The sequence below is a fragment of the Biomphalaria glabrata genome, chromosome 17 (assembly GCF_947242115.1).
Source record: "Biomphalaria glabrata chromosome 17, xgBioGlab47.1, whole genome shotgun sequence".
NCBI lineage: Eukaryota > Metazoa > Mollusca > Gastropoda > Planorbidae > Biomphalaria > Biomphalaria glabrata.
Genome location: NC_074727.1, coordinates 5445742 through 5457380, shown reverse-complemented (window position 1 = coordinate 5457380; position 11639 = coordinate 5445742). Strand labels below are relative to the sequence as shown.

At 34.7% G+C, this 11639-nt stretch overlaps 1 long non-coding RNA gene across 1 annotated transcript; it reads right to left on the bottom strand.

The window, feature by feature from the left end:
* Positions 1-1912: 1912 nt before the first annotated feature.
* On the bottom strand, positions 1913-9951 carry LOC129923693 (uncharacterized). The gene is made up of 2 exons (XR_008775693.1): positions 7680-9951; positions 1913-2376 (listed from the first exon to the last, which is right to left on the bottom strand). It is a non-coding gene; the product is annotated as an uncharacterized LOC129923693 (long non-coding RNA).
* Between the last annotated feature and the right edge of the window lie 1688 nt (positions 9952-11639).

Sequence of the window (11639 nt, the reverse complement as noted above, 5' to 3'; positions counted from 1 at the left end):
AGGTTAGCTGCTATCAGTTATTTAACTAAGAGTTCGAGCTTCTTCATTTCAGTTATAATCTGATGATTGGGTGAAAGCAAAGAAAATATTTAAAAATTACTATTACAGTTAAGTGGTACAGTGGTACAATGGTAAAATCAAGGGGTCTCGATCTCAAATCCTTTGGAAGACTTGGATTTCAAACTTCGATAATTTTAATTTACCACATAGCTTTAATGCGTACCCAGGACCGGATCTAGTAAAGTTAAAGCACCCTAGATGTTTGAGATATGGGCACTCTTTTTAATTAACGTAAGGCAATTTTTTCGTTGCTCTTTGTTTAAAAAAAAAAAATCTGAATATTGGGACTAATACATTTTCCCTTGTGGTGTGTCGCTAAAAATGCTGACCATGTCCTTGAAAACTCCATCCTCGATCAAGAGCCACCAAAACACTCACTCCCTATTATAGAAGAAAAACATGTATGGTGAGCTGCCTGATCTGGAAACCACTGTGCAGTTCATCTCAGGTATTTGACAAATCTTCTGAACCATCCAACCTCAAGAGAACGTAGAAGAAGAACTGAAAATATTACTGGTACAAGTTGGGGGGGGGGGGGCATTGGGTACCTGACGTTAGTGGAGGAAAGTAATGTCGTTTGGTCGTTGTTTGAGCCACACAAATCGCTTGCCAAAGAAACAGACGAGCGTTAAATGTCTGCTCCTAAAATTGTTATGTCTGCAAGGGGAGAAGACTAATTACCCCTGAGCATGTCTATATGTGCTGACCATAGACATAAATAAATATAGACTGGCCGATTAACGAGTTTTATGAAACGAAAATTTGTGACTTGCAATTTTGTATACTTTATTATATAATATATAGCATTTATGAGCAGTATAAAAGTTAAGTATTCATATCTATTTCAGCCGTAACCTTTATAAGTATTACAATATTTTCACTAGTGTTTTTTTTAAATCTCTCAGCGTGAAGATCATGCAATTTTTCATAATTCGGAAATCCGAATACAATAGATATACATGTTTTCAAGTTACATGAAGTTACTTCCTTTTTTCCAGTCTGTATTTATTGATGTCTATGGTGCTGACATTGTGAAGTCCACTTTACCCTGAGGATGTCTTTGTGTGTTGAGATTGTGAAGTCCACTTTACCCTGAGGATGTCTTTGTGTGTTGACATTGTGAAGTCCACTTTACCCTGAGGATGTCTTTGTGTGTTGACATTGTGAAGTCCACTTTACCCTGAGGATGTCTTTGTGTGTTGAGATTGTGAAGTCTACTTTACCCTGAGGATCTTTGTGTGTTGAGATTGTGAAGTCCACTTTACCCTGAGGATGTCTATATGTGCTGACATTGTGAAGTCTACTTTACCCCGAGGATGTATTTGTGTGTTGACATTGTGAAGTCCACTTTACCCTGAGGATGTCTTTGTGTGTTGAGATTGTGAAGTCTACTTTACCCTGAGGATCTTTGTGTGTTGAGATTGTGAAGTCCACTTTACCCTGAGGATGTCTATATGTGCTGACATTGTGAAGTCTACTTTACCCCGAGGATGCATTTGTGTGTTGACATTGTGAAGTCCACTTTACCCCGAGGATGTATTTGTGTGTTGACATTGTGAAGTCCACTTTACCCTGAGGATGTCTATATGTGCTGACATTGTGAAGTCAACTTTACCCTGAGGATGTCTATATGTGCTGACATTGTGAAGTCCACTTTGCAAGAACTAATCAATCAGTTGGCATATTTGTGTGTTGTGTGATGTTGCTAGTTCAGGCTGTCTTGAAGTCAACCAATTACTCTGCAATCGTTTGGGTGTAATTGTTCGGGTGTATTACGTGTAGTTGAGCAACAAGTCAGACAAAACAAGTACATCTATTTTTAACAAGTGAAGAGATGTAGTCGACTCTGATGAACAATTGTACATGGATTTATTCTGATAAAAGGCCACAGTAGAAGTCTCTGTCACTAAACACGTCGTTACCCTGGAGTGTTCTATCGCTAACTGATTTTCCGGTCTCTAACCCAACATATCCCAAACGTCACTAGTCCCGTTCAATATGCGTCTCCTATGGTGCGTCGCTAAATAACTAACCTATATAAATAAGGTGTCTAACAGATTCCTCCCCCCCTTGAAAAAAAAATATGTCAATATTTTTCCACTACTGTCAAGTCTTACAAGGGCATTTTCAATTTAAGGGGAAGACCACAAACATAAAATCTTGATCTCTTCATCTTGACTTGACAGTTCCTCATATACATGTCAATGTTCATAACATTCCAAAGTCATCTTCATTAGTACACAGTTCATTATGAAAGAAAATGTGGCATCTTATGAGCACTTCATACACTCACAAATGTTCTTCACTGGCAGTAATCTGATAAAATACAATATTTCAAAAAAAACAATTATAGACTTTATTTACACATTCAATAAATTTTTTTTTTCTTACCACCCTTTTATACGCTTTTGTCCATTTTTCTTTTATACTCACCCTTTTCCATAGAACTAACTTTCGTCAATGATATATGAAATGATTCACACAAAAAAAAAAAATATCCATACTTACTTTTAAATGCTTAATATCAACTTTACTTATCTCCCTTTTCCATAACATATAAATGGTGTCAATATATTAATATATATTACATACTCAATATAATCATAGTTTATTTACAAAATTATTTCATTTCAATGTCATTCTAGACAATAGATCAGCTACAATATTCACAGATCCACTAATAGCTTTCACTTCAAATTTATACTCCTGTAGTGCTAAGAACCATCTATAAACACGACTGTTTTTCATGCTCTTTTGCTGTATATACTGAATAGGTTTATGATCAGTTAATAATATGAATTTCCTTCCTATTAAATAGCTCTCTAGCTTAGTAATTACCCATATTACAGCTAAGGCTTCTCTTTCAATGACACTATATTTTTTCTCTGCCTCTGACAATTTTCTGCTTACATATAATATAGGATGTAAGTTATCATAGTTCTGCATTAAACAACCACCAATAGCATTACCAGATGCATCAGTTGTGACATAAAATATTTTGTCTTTATCAGGTAGTCTTAATATTAGTTCATGACTAAAAACATCTTTAATTCTGTCAATAGCTTTCACACATTCCTCATTACAAACTACTTTTTGAGGTTTTCCTTTTTTAAGTAAGTCATTTAATGGATTCACTATTTCTGCTAAGTTCTTTATAAACTTTCTGTAATAATTTACTATTCCCAATATACTTTTAATTTGTCTTTTTGTTGTAGGTATTTCAATATTAAGTACTTTCTTTATGTTATCTTCAATAGGGCTAATCATGTTGTTATTTACTTTATGTCCTAAGAAAATTATTTCCTCCAATCCTATTTCTACTTTTTCTGCTTGAATTGTAAGTCCACTTTCTTTTATTATTTTGAATACTTCTTTTACATCTACCAAATGTTCCTCCCAACTATTATTAAAAATACATATGTCATCCAAATAGCAAATAACATTTTCTTTGTTTCCAATTATCATGTTCATCATTCTATTAAATGTGGCAGGTGCATTTACTAATCCAAAACTCATATAATTCCATTGAAAAATACCATATGGTGTTACAAATGCTGTGTAAGGTTTTGCATTTTCTGTTAAAGGTATTTGCCAATAACCTTTAGTTAAATCTAATTTAGTAAAAAATTTTGCTCCATTTAATTTATGTAAAATATCCTCTATATTTGGCATTGGATATGGGTCAAATTCTGTGATGTTGTTAAGTTTCCTATAATCAATACATAACCTTATATCTCCATTCTTCTTTTTGGCTATCACAATTGGTGAAGCATAAGGAGATGTTGATGGCTCAATTATACCTGACTCTAGTAAATTGTCTATTTCTTTCTTTACTTTGTCTTGCAAATGTAGCGGTATTCTATATGGTTTAAGCTTGATAGGTTTTGTGTCTGTTACTTTAATGTCATGTTTAATAATATTAGTTTTTCCTGGTATACTGGAAAAAATTTCTTTGTATTCCTGTATTATTTTAGTTATATCTTTTGACTTTTCCTTAGTTAAATTATTAAGATTAATCTTTTGCCAAGTTTGATTCTCTTTTGTTTCTATTACAGGTATTTCCTTAATATCATTTTCATTGTGATTTTCATTTGTTATTATCATCAAGCATTCTTCTCTTTCTGAAAATTTATTTTCTATTTCCTCCTGAATGTTTTGTATTAACTCATCTTCTCTATCATGATACAGTTTCAAATTATTTATGTGATATGTTTTAATTTTCCCATTTATTTCAATTTGATAATTCACATCACTAATTTGTTTTATCACTTTAAATGGACCTTTCCATTGTTTACCAATTTTATTTTTCAGGTCATTTATCAATATTAATACATTGTTTCCTACTTCTAGTGTTTTCAATTGTCTTTTCTTATTTAGATTCTCATGAGCACTTTGTTTGTACTTCTTATTGTTGTTATATGCTTGAGTCCATATTTCTTTTAATTCTGTTGTGATTGTTGTTTCACTGTCATTATTTAATTTATTCTCATTGTCTATTAGATTTTCTTTAAAAACATCTAATTCATCTCTAGGTTTTCTTCCATGTATTATTTCATATGGTGAAAATTGTGTTGCTTCATGAATGTTGTTTCTATGAGCAAATAGTACATAGTTAATGTAATGATCCCACTTGTTCTGATTATTCTGAATTATCTTTGTTAGTGATCTTTTTAATGAACCACCATATCGTTCACATAAACCGTTACTCTCTGGGTGGTAAACCGAAGAGTATATGTGTTGTATATTGTATTGTTTAGTCCATTTCTTAAATTGTTCTGACTTAAACTGAGATCCCTGATCACTCAATATAATTTTAGGTATACCATGTCTTGTAATTACTTTTTGAGTTATGGCATTAATGATATTCTCTGCACTTGTATTTGATAATGGGATTGCCTCTGGGTATCTACTAAACATGTCTATTACTGTTAGAATGTATTTGTTATTATTTTCAGTTTGAATTAAAGGACCTATTAAATCAATAGATACTTTCTGAAATGGTGCTGTAGGTTCATCCATTTCTTGAATAGGTGCTTTATTCACTAGACTTTTGTTAGATCTCTTTTGACATATGTCACATGAGTTTATGTATTTGTTAATTGTTGCTTTCATTTTGGGCCAAAATACTTGTTTTGACAAATTCCTATAACATTTCTTTACTCCCCTATGTGCTGCTAAATTATTATCAAGTGTCATGATTAAAACATCTTTCCAATATTTCTGTGGTAAGACAAGTTGTTTTATTTTCTTGTTATCATTACTTGTTTGTCTAAACAATATTTTATTCTCTATACAAAATTTCTCCATTGGATTATTATTGTTTTTATCTGATATTCTTGAATAAATTTTCCCAATAATATTATCATTCATTTGTTCTAATGCAAATGTGGGTGTTGTTTCTTTTTCACTTTGAGATATTTGTGTTTCAAGACTATTTTGTGTTTCATTTTCTATCTCTTTTTCCTTAACATCTGTATTTTCTATTTGTATTACATTACTGGTTTCTTTTTCTTTATCATTACTAATTACATTTATTGTATTTTCCTGTTTCTCATCTTGTTTATCCATTGATCTTGTTATTACCATACTTGTTATATTTTGTGTTTCTATGTTTTCATGATTTTGTCTTATGTTTTTGTATTTGTTTTGCCAGTCTTCTAATTCTTTTCTTGAACATTCTTTAACTCCTTTTATGTTTCCTACTAACATATCATATCTCATTTCTGGTATTGCAATGCCATCACAATAACCAGTGAAAAATGGGGTTTCAATGTATACCCTTATAGCTTTAAATTCCCTTATAGTGCCATCTGCTAATTCTACTTTCCTAGTAAACCCTTTATACCAATGAGGTTTGACAAATTTAGTTTTTACTGCCAAGGTGTTACAACCTGAATCCCTGATTAGTTCCACCGGAATTCTATCTACAAACCCTGGGTACACTGCAAAATTGTTCCTATTTCCTTCCATGAAATATATCCTATCTGTACCTTTATTTTTGTATTCCCTACTGTAACTCCTATTTCTATAATTTCCCCTGTCATTCCTATCTCTACTCCTATATCTATTGTTATTTTGTTCATTGTATCTATTTCTACTTCCAGACCTACTATTCCCTCTTCTACAGTTAGCTGCTATATGACCTTTTCCTTGACATTTAAAACAGGTTATTTCACTATATTTTCTATTTCCACTATTTGATCTGTTTCTATTTCTACTTCTATCAACATTTTCTTTGGTGTATCCTATTAAATCTACTTTGCTCTTATCCCTATCAGAAAATGGTTTATTTGTATATGCATTTTTGTATACTCTCATTATTTCTGTTATTTCATCTATAGTTTTTGGATTTCTTTCTCTAATAAAAGATTGTAATTGAGGATCACATTTATTTACAAAGTTGTCCACTAAAATAAAATTTTTTAATCCCTCATAAGAGTTTGTCACTTTTTCTAATTTTACCCACTTATTGAAAAAATCCTTTTCCATATTAATGGTAGTTTGGGGTTCTATTCCTAATGATGGTATATTGTCAAAGTATTTCTTTCTAAAAGTTGTAGCATTATGACCATATGCATTCAATAACTCTCTTTTTAAAACCTGATAGCTATCATCAATATGATGGTCATGATTTTGGCATATTGTTAGAGCTTGACCATGAACAAAGTCTATCAGTATTTCAGACCACTCTTCTTCAGGCATATTAAATGTAGACATTTTTGCCTCATATCTTTTCAAAAAATCACCAATGTCATCCTTCTGTTCATCAAAACTTTGTATCTTTCTCTTTAGCCATGTTTGTGAATTAGGGTTGTCTCTTTGAGTGGTATAATTATTTGAGTTATTTGTGTTATTTCCTTGTTCAGTTTGGGCTCTGGCTTGTGCTGCATCCAATCTCATCTTCTCCATTTTAGCTTCATGTTCTCGGTCCTCTTTTTGCTTCTCATATTCTTCCTTTCTGATCCTATCTTGTCTCTCTATCTCTTGTCTTTGACGTTCCGTTTCTTCCTTCACAACTTGCTGTACATAAGCTGCTAAGTCCTTTCCTTTTAACTCCATGGCCTTTCCATCCTGCATAGCTGTTTCCTTAACCTCCTTAAGGTCCACATATGATGATGTAGCCATTGTATTTTATATTTTATATATATTTTTACTTAGCCTATATTGGTTATGGCTATACTTTAAACTTATTTTATATTTAGGTTTTTCCACACTTTTATACAAATTTTTAAATGTTATGTCTCTATCTATAGATTTAGTAAATGTATAAATCTAGTCTGAGTTATTATGGTTAGAGTCTATATTCAAATCTGTATATTAGGTCCAGTATTACACACAAATTTAAATCTAGTATATTATAGTATGTATAATAATACTATTTAGATCTATAGTTATCAAGAGCACTATGACTTTTAGATCTAGTATGAATAACTATGATCAATTTTAAAATCTGGTATGACTGAAGTCACAGTGAAGTGTTTAGAGTAAATTCAATCAAAGACTGTCCCTAGAGTCTAGATCTAGAGTAGATTATGGTTCTATTTAACCATACGAAACAAATATGTGTATACAGTGTCAAATATATCTTCAACAAGATATATATATCTAGAATGTACTACCTTCATTCATCTTCCAATTAATAATATTTCAAATTAGAGTCTAGATGATTTAATTGTACCAAAGAGATGTACAACAATTTGCAGATCTAAATTTAGCCAGACGATAGTGTTTGACTACATAGCCAGTTTCGGCATTATTCTCATGGCAAAATCATATTTGATTTTAACCGCTCAAACTAAAATTATTTTAGTCTGATTCACAATGAAAGAATCCTACCCGCACTTTCTATCATTAAGTGAAAAAAAATACAGATCTAATTAAATTAATAAAAATAAATAATTTAAAATAATATAAACAAATGAAATAATTAAAATGAGACTATCGCTATGGGTTGGGATATGACAATATGGCACACAATGATAACGTCACGAAGTAACTAGGCAACAACGGATATGACGTTTACACAAACAAAACAAATTACAACCCTAAACGTATAATATAGCTTTTCATCTAAATTATGTCTTTTCCCCGAACGGGTTTAAGGCTTCAGCACCACCTGAATTTACTCAGGCTAACATACCAAATTTAGACAAAATCTATTTCTAAGGGCAATCTAAACATACACTAATAAGAAAAATGGCACTTAGCTTTTGATAAGAAAGATCCCTTTGTTCGGACTCCCGAATATGCTAGATCACAACAAATTCCACTGCCTCTCTTCCAGTTCTGACTCTGTTCTCCGGTGCTACCAGTATCCCACGTAATGCCACAGATGTCCTGATATGCCACAGCAAAATGTTCCAGTTTCTTTGACGACTGTTGATGACCGTATGTGTAGTTCCGACGACTTTGTGTACACAGTTACTGACGAATAGGTTAACGGTTCTTCTGGCGATGACTTGACTTGTGTAGACGACTACTGACAAATAACAGTCTCTTGGCGGCAACTTGATCTGGACGACTGACGAATAACGAATTTCTTGACGATGACTTGATCTGGGCTGACGAATAACGGCTTTCTTGACGATGACTTGATCTGGGCTGACGAATAACGACTTTCTTGACGATGACTTGATCTGGGCTGACGAATAACGGTTCTCTAAAATAGTTCACTGCTTCTGCTGCTACTCTGGTAGTACGACGAAGTTTGCTGTTGTACTCTGCTTCACTAGACCAAACTGTCCAATGTAGACTAGGTGAGACCAAGGTCACCTCCGACGACGTTCCGTTACACGATTAACGGTTTTCAACGAAATTAAGTGGATGTAGCTGTTTCCACGATTTCAATATCAGCACGTCTAGATATCGTCTAGACCGACGTATACTAAATAGATCAATGTTCAGTACTGTTAAATATTACTTCACTAACCTTCCAAAGGTTAAACACAGTGACCGTTATAAAAGTGGCAAGCAACCGGTTCAATGAGCAAACTGCTCCACAAGAATCTCTCCAAGGGTAAGACGACAGAGCGATTTCGATTTAGTTAGCTACCAAACTTGTAGTACTCACAATACTTCTGACAGCGGGCAAACTGTCCTTCTCGAAACTGACGAGGTAAAACTTGATACTCAATGTGGCTCCTATGACGAAGAAAAAATATGTCCAACAGGTTCACTAACGATCTCTCACCCGTTATGAACGAACGGTTTCTCTGGTTGTAGGTCGATTCAGCATATGAAGATCAGGCTTTGATAATATACTGGTTAAGTAGACCAGACGTTGCGATGATTACTGTCCTGACGAAGGTCACCCTGAGTTAACGGCTCGTTGAACGTGCGATCAAACAGGCGACGACTGTATGTAGATCTAGAACAAAGTCACTCTGCGATGATGCTGTGTTCAGCCGTACTCCGATGAAATCTTATATCTTCGAGTGCACGACCCTCACCTGAGTAAACGTTCTGCTTCGAGGTCCGGTTCGATGTTCGGCTTCATCAGGGGTCCGGCTTCGAGGTTCGGGGTCGCCACTGTGATGTTGCTAGTTCAGGCTGTCTTGAAGTCAACCAATTACTCTGCAATCGTTTGGGTGTAATTGTTCGGGTGTATTACGTGTAGTTGAGCAACAAGTCAGACAAAACAAGTACATCTATTTTTAACAAGTGAAGAGATGTAGTCGACTCTGATGAACAATTGTACATGGATTTATTCTGATAAAAGGCCACAGTAGAAGTCTCTGTCACTAAACACGTCGTTACCCTGGAGTGTTCTATCGCTAACTGATTTTCCGGTCTCTAACCCAACATATCCCAAACGTCACTAGTCCCGTTCAATATGCGTCTCCTATGGTGCGTCGCTAAATAACTAACCTATATAAATAAGGTGTCTAACAGTTGACATTGTGAAGTCAACTTTATTCTGAGGATGTATTTGTGTGTTGACATTGTGAAGTCCACTTTACCCCGAGGATGTATTTGTGTGCTGACATTGTGAAGTCCACTTTACCCTAAAGATGTATTTGTGTGTTGACATTGTGAAGTCCACTTTACCCTAAGGATGTATTTGTGTGCTGACATTGTGAAGTCCACTTTACCCTGAGGATGTCTTTGTGTGTTGAGATTGTGAAGTCCACTTTACCCTGAGGATGTCTTTGTGTGTTGACATTGTGAAGTCCACTTTACCCTGAGTATGTCTTTGTGTGTTGAGATTGTGAAGTCTACTTTACACTGAGGATCTTTGTGTGTTGAGATTGTGAAGTCCACTTTACCCTGAGGATGTCTATATGTGCTGACATTGTGAAGTCTACTTTACCCCGAGGATGTATTTGTGTGTTGACATTGTGAAGTCCACTTTACCCCGAGGATGTATTTGTGTGTTGACATTGTGAAGTCCACTTTACCCTGAGGATGTCTATATGTGCTGACATTGTGAAGTCAACTTTACCCTGAGGATGTCTATATGTGCTGACATTGTGAAGTCCACTTTGCAAGAACTAATCAATCAGTTGGCATATTTGTGTGTTGACATTGTGAAGTCAACTTTATTCTGAGGATGTATTTGTGTGTTGACATTGTGAAGTCCACTTTACCCCGAGGATGTATTTGTGTGCTGACATTGTGAAGTCCACTTTACCCTAAGGATGTATTTGTGTGTTGACATTGTGAAGTCCACTTTACCCTAAGGATGTATTTGTGTGCTGACATTGTGAAGTCCACTTTACCCTGAGGATGTCTTCGTGTGTTGAGATTGTGAAGTCCACTTTACCCTGAGGATGTCTTTGTGTGTTGACATTGTGAAGTCCACTTTACCCTGAGGATGTCTTTGTGTGTTGAGATTGTGAAGTCTACTTTACCCTGAGGATCTTTGTGTGTTGAGATTGTGAAGTCCACTTTACCCTGAGGATGTCTATATGTGCTGACATTGTGAAGTCTACTCTACCCCGAGGATGTATTTGTGTGTTGACATTGTGAAGTCCACTTTACCCCGAGGATGTATTTGTGTGTTGACATTGTGAAGTCCACTTTACCCTGAGGATGTCTATATGTGCTGACATTGTGAAGTCAACTTTACCCTGAGGATGTCTATATGTGCTGACATTGTGAAGTCCACTTTGCAAGAACTAATCAATCAGTTGGCATATTTGTGTGTTGACATTGTGAAGTCAACTTTATTCTGAGGATGTATTTGTGTGTTGACATTGTGAAGTCCACTTTACCCCGAGGATGTATTTGTGTGCTGACATTGTGAAGTCCACTTTACCCTAAGGATGTATTTGTGTGTTGACATTGTGAAGTCCACTTTACCCTAAGGATGTATTTGTGTGCTGACATTGTGAAGTCCACTTTACCATGAGGATGTCTTTGTGTGTTGAGATTGTGAAGTCCACTTTACCCCGAGGATGTATTTGTGTGTTGCCATTGTGAAGTCTACTTTACCCTGAGGCTTTCTTTGTGTGTTGCCATTGTGAAGTCCACTTTACCCTGAGGATGTCTATATGTGCTGACATTGTGAAGTCCACTTTGCAAGAACAAATCAATTAGTTGGCTATAAAATTCTAGATTGTTACTATTAACAGGATCAT